Genomic DNA, 6,075 nt, shown 5'->3' with positions numbered 1-6,075 from the left:
TCTGATAGAACCTGTTGACGGTGAGGGGCGGCGCCTCTGCTGCCTCCTTAGCTGCTAATTACCACAGCGCCAGGAGATAATTAGTTTAAAGCAGGTGAGGAAAAAGAAAAAAGGAAGAAATTAAATGTAAATGCAAAAATTGTTTCTGCAGACTTTTACACAGACTGAGGGAATCACCAACAAGTCCAAATATTTGTCTTATAAGCCAGAATGAATGAATAAAATGGTGAAACATGAGTTAATATTTGAGTAAAATACACATTATTCTCTTTCAGAGATCACAGCTGGACTGCACCCAGTCATCGGCAGGAATGGGGGGGTGAACAACATGAGGTCATTGCTGCAACCCAAACAGTGGCTCAGCTTTCAGCCAAGGTGACAAACGCCGAGGCTGTCTGCTTTGGTTACTGCAAGGCAAACAGCAGCTAAACACACACGGCGGGGATTCCTCAGCAGGGCGGGCGATACACTCATCATGTCTCACACCGGCCCACAAATCCAAAAAGCCTCAACAGGGAGCAAAGTTAGCCAGACCAGTTCAAGGCTGGACTTTAAAAGACACAAAAAGAAACACTGGAAATGCAGGACTGACAAAAAGTATCAATAAGTATTTTATTTCAGGAATTAACATGTGAATAAGAGTGTGTGTGTGCATGCGTGTGTGTGTGTGTGTGTGTGCATGCGTGTGTGTTTGGTGTGTGTGTGTGTGTGTGTGTGTGTGTGTGTGCATGCGTGTGTGTTTGGTGTGTGTGTGCATGCGTGTGTGTTTGGTGTGTGTGTGTGTGTGTGTGTGTGTGTGTGCATGCGTGTGTGTGTGTGTGTGTGTGTGTGTGTGTGTGTGTGTGCACGTGTGTGAGGAGGGGGAAATTAAGAGTCATATTTTCACCAGGTTTTTCATTGATTTAAAAATGTCACAATTTAAACTAATTATTTACTTAGTAAGCTAAATATTTAGTTTTCTAACTAAATACTTAGAGTGCTCCAATATTTAGCTTGGGACTCGATTTTTAGTTTACAACCTGACCATTTAGTTAGAAGCTAAATATATGGACAGGTGACTAACTACGTACTTAAAAGCTTAATATTTAGTTAATAAACTAAATAATTAGGTGGGAGCTAAATATTTAGCTAAATATTAAACATTTTGCTTGCTAACTAAATATTTTGTTTGAATTTGTGACTAAATATTTAAAATAATTTCTAAATGAACCCGGGGCCAACAAACTAATGTACTGAAATGAAATCTTGGATCTGGGTCATCACACCTGGTCGTGGCTGATGTGGAGATTTTTCATTCTACTGCGCAGAACGGCTCATATCCAGTTAAATGTGCCATTTGGTTGAATTGGAGATTAAATATCTTGTGGTTTGAAGGTTTAAAACAAACAATGCCATCCTGTCTGCGACATGCATCCGGCTGCGGCTTAAGAAGCCACAAAATAAACATCTGAGTGGCTTAAATTAGTTGAAAAGCAGCTTGTTTAGTTTTTTTTATGAAACAGCTGATGAAGATCCAGCATTTTGCTAACAAGTAGGTGGAGAAAATAAAGCCTGATTGTCAGAGAGAAAACACAGAGCTGGTGCCACTGCAGAAAAGAGACCCACGGTAGCAGATCTCATTTACATCCTTATCACAACCACTCAGGTATAGATTACCTGTTGGAGGTGTGTGTGTGTGTGTGTATGAACCTTATCTGGTGCCGTCATACTGTCTCTCTGCAGCATGACTGCACTCAGGTTACATTGAATACCCTCTAAATCCAATCACACACCTTGGAGGACAATAAACAATACTGGTGATGCAGTGTGGAACCCAAACCCTGGCAGCTGACTTCATCACAGGTGGCATCGGTCCGGGGGCGGTCCCGGCAGGCGTTCGGGCTGCACCGGGTCCGCCGCCTGCAGGAAGAGCATCAGAAAAGATTCGGAAAGTACCAAAAGTATTCAAGCACCTCTGAAGCTCTGAAGCATTAAAAAAGTTGAAAATAAAAAAATAAAACAACCCCAACACAAACAAAAAGTTTTCTTTTTTTAAATTAAAAACATTAAAGTACATCAAAACACATAGATTTGCCCTCAATAATTAGAACAAAATTGTGAAAGTCCATCTCATTTTGCATTTCCATTGCAAATGTGAACAAAACTTTGACGACATTGCTCTAATGTCTAAGAAACATCAAACTTATAAGGTCAGCAGCCTGTTACCTAGCAACCCCAGCAGAACCCAGACAGTTACCTAGCAACCTAAGCTGAGCTCCAGCAGGTTTGGTCAACTGGTTTAAAAGCTTTATGTGCAGTACAATGGCTGCTGGAAAAGACAAGAGTTGTCACTGCAAAATAATACCTTAACATTGGTTTTAAAAAGTTCCTCTGGCAGATTATTTTACTTACAACAAGACATTTTTCCCATTATATAAGGGAAATAATCTGCCAGTGGAATTGACTTAAAACAAGCTTATTTGTCTTGCTGAAAAGTTAGTTTTGTCTTATTTCAATTTGCACTGGAAACACTTTGAAAGTGTTGTGTTTTTGCAGTGCTGCTGCTGACTTACCATCCAGAAACCACTTGCTATATTATTGTTGGTTGTGCAGGAGGCTCCACTTCTGCTTTTCAAAGATGTATGGCTGTATAATTACACATCTGTTTGCAGCCATTTTCACGTGTGAGTGTAAACGTTGAGTTGGGGGCGCACGGCCAGCACCAGCTAATTTGGATTTAAAGTGACAGAGGCCCTAAAACGGATCATTCTGAAAGGAGCTGGACCTGATCAGAATAAAATCTCAGGAAGAACAACACCTTTAATGTTATTTTCTTTTTGTGTTTGATTTTAAAACGTTTCAGGTTCCTTACATATGAATTTTTCCATAACATAAGTAAGCTTACCTTGCCCTTTTTTCTATATATTATTATAAAAAAATAAATCTATGCTGTTTACAATAATCCAGCATCTCCATTTTTTAAAATAATGTGAAACAAATCAGTGTTGGTGTATAATTTCTGCCTCAGAGACATAAACATTCATTGTCCGGTAGTTGCAACATATCTTGTAGCTTGCAGAGGTTAAAGCTCCAGCAGGATATTTGCCTCTGCATGTACCTGAGAGAGGCTCCGCCCCCTGACACCCAAACAAACCCGGGGGTTCTGTCTCATGCCCTGCAGCTGAGAGGCGCTACCACAGGACAATAAAGGTCAAAGGTCAGGATGGAAGGGGGGTTCCAGCTCTGTTTAGGATGCTAATAATATGCAGGGTTGTCGTTGCAATAATCAGACGGCTGCTGTGACCTGCTGCTCCTTTATTCACACCGAGTTTCACAGCTAAGAGTCTGAGCACCAACCTCTGCTGGTTTATGGAGCCGCTCTCCATAAACCAGTTTGATCTCTGACTGTGTTTCTCATCATTATTACGTAACAGTAAACCTCAGTCATAATCTCTAAATATGTGGTGTTTAAGTCTATTTTGAGCATCAGTTAGTGGGTTAATTATTACACATTTCCAAGAGATTTTCATGGTTCAGCCATTCCTGTTCGCTGAAAGGTCAGTAACCAATGAGAGGTCTCATTTCACAGGCTGCTGTTGGAGGAGATTTTAATAAAATAATAATTATGAGGGAGAAAGAACAAAGCATTTTTTGTTTGACTTTTTAATGTTTTTATTTATTTATAGATTTTATTTGTATTAATTATTTTTTATCTTTTATCTTATTTCATTTTATTTTTAGTAATAAATTTTTAATTTTATTTGTACTTATTTATTTACTTTACAAAGCTATTTTTTTATTATGGTTTACACTTTAGATGCTATATGTACTCTCTCTTTTTATCTATTCATTTTTTATTTAATTTTATTTTCAGTAATTAATGTTTTATTTTATTATTTACTTATTGATTTTATTTAGTATATACCAAAGCAATTTTTAAATGATAACTTAGGCACGAAATGCTACAAACTCTGTCTTACTTTACCTGACAGTTGCATAACCATGGCAACAAGGTGCATTTTTTACACCTGGGGGCAGCTGACTAACATAACTATAGCTCAGATAAAACCTGAACTATGACTCTAAATCCAGGAGAAGTTGAAAAGGTTTTCTAACCAAACCAGACAGAGATTTAAAGAGGAGCAGCAAAAGCAAAGGAGATGGATAAGCAATGCTAGCAACAACCTGACATACTGTGAAATACTGTCTCTGTTGACAATCATGAGATTGTAACATATAAACATCAGTCTTCAGTCAGAGGCTTCTTCAGGTTTGTTGCGATACTGACTGCTACTGGAGATCCTTGTGTATAATGTGAGTTATGACAACATTTATTTTCCCTTTGGGGAATTTAAATTTAAAACCTCTCAGAATCAGTTTCAAATATTAACTTTTAAGACAGAACATAATAATTTAAGAATAAACACGTTTGCAAAGCTGCATCTAAATGATGAAGCACAAAACTTATGGATTAATCTGTATTTATTCTGTACAAATAATGATGTAAAATCCACATTCAGAACTGAAAATGACCAAAACATAGATTCATTTGAATCTTACTGTCAAAAAAGTGTTGGAATATATTTGCATAAATCATTAACCAATACAAATCAACACAAGAAGAGCTGATAACACTTTCAGTGAAGTGTTTACTGAGCCTGGCTCATCCTCTCCTCACACAAACTTTACAGCTGCTGAAAATGTGTGTAAAACTGAGAGGAAATTAGGTTGGTGGAAGAAAGGAGGGGTTTGTTTTCACTGGGGTGTGGGTGGTGTGTGTGCAGGGCTGTGATGAGGAAATACCCCACAACTTTACTCTGCTAGAGAAAAGGAGGAGGGGGAAGATTCATCACGAGATTAATAAAAGATTAATTTATTGGCTGCTGACGTACAAAATTATGAAAATCAAACATTTTCAACCAGTTTTTGTTAAAATTGTCTGTGAGAGTGAGAGAAAGGAAAGGAGAGACAGCAGCATCCTGCGTCGGAGCATGTCAGCACTTGTTATGAAGGAGAACCGGAAGTTAGATCACATCACTTCACAGTAAAAGCATCTGCACTTAGACAATAGCATGAAACTTTGTTGCTGAGTAATAAATAAATTGGCCTAATTCTCTCCTCATAGTTTTTCTTCTTGAATATAGATGAAATTTTGCTTTTATGAGACTTTTCGCAATTTTTTAACGCTTTAATCCTTATCTTTTTGGTTTACAAAATTTTGCATAGCAAAAATGTGAAAATGTATGTTTAAAAACAGGAACGGAGTGTTCATACATTTTCTGTCATTTCTATTCAGCCTTTAATAACTGGAACTTACAGTGTACTATTAGTACATGCTGTAAAAAGTGTTTTATTGCAATTAATTCAAACTTCAATGTCTTTTTACACACCACTCTCTTAGAATACACATTCTAATTAATTAAGAAATTTAAAAAAATATTGGTTTGGGCATAAGTGAAGACTTACAATCAGTTATTCAAAGTAAATTCACAGGTTAAACATATAATTAATTACTTATGATGCCAAACTCTACATGTTTAGAAGTAATCAAACAGCAATAAATTGATTAATGGATTTTTTTAAAATACATATTTAAACGAAACAACATAAACAAATAAATAAATAAATATCCTCATTATAGAATTGCAACCGATCTTGGTCAAAAGTAGGCGTAATAAAAGGAAAACATAAATAAATATACAAATCACTTTAATTTCAATTTATATTCAAACGCATAAAGAACAAAAATGAGGAAAAAAATCCCCAGTAGAAATCAGAGTGAAACATAAAAAAAGAAAGAAGGGGGAGAAAAAAAATCTATATCGTCCTTAACATGTTTGAAATTGAGTGATAAATAAATAAACTTATTCAACTGTAATAATTCATTTAGGATTAAACATTATATTTAAGACCAGTTTAATCTATTTTTAAAATAGATGATTAGCACTAACTACTTAAAATAAATTTAAAATCAGCAGATAAGTCAATATAAATAAATAAAGTGAGGTATTTAGTTATTATATGTGGTCTGTTTCGCTTCAGTTAGCCCCTGCTAGCTAGCATCGGCTACTACCTAGTAGACGAAAGCGTTTTATT

Source organism: Poecilia latipinna, unplaced genomic scaffold, assembly GCF_001443285.1.
Source record: "Poecilia latipinna isolate Pla-1442-1.1 unplaced genomic scaffold, P_latipinna-1.0 Scaffold1617, whole genome shotgun sequence".
In the NCBI taxonomy this organism is placed as follows: domain Eukaryota; kingdom Metazoa; phylum Chordata; class Actinopteri; order Cyprinodontiformes; family Poeciliidae; genus Poecilia; species Poecilia latipinna.
Note: the sequence above shows the minus strand (reverse complement) of the source record.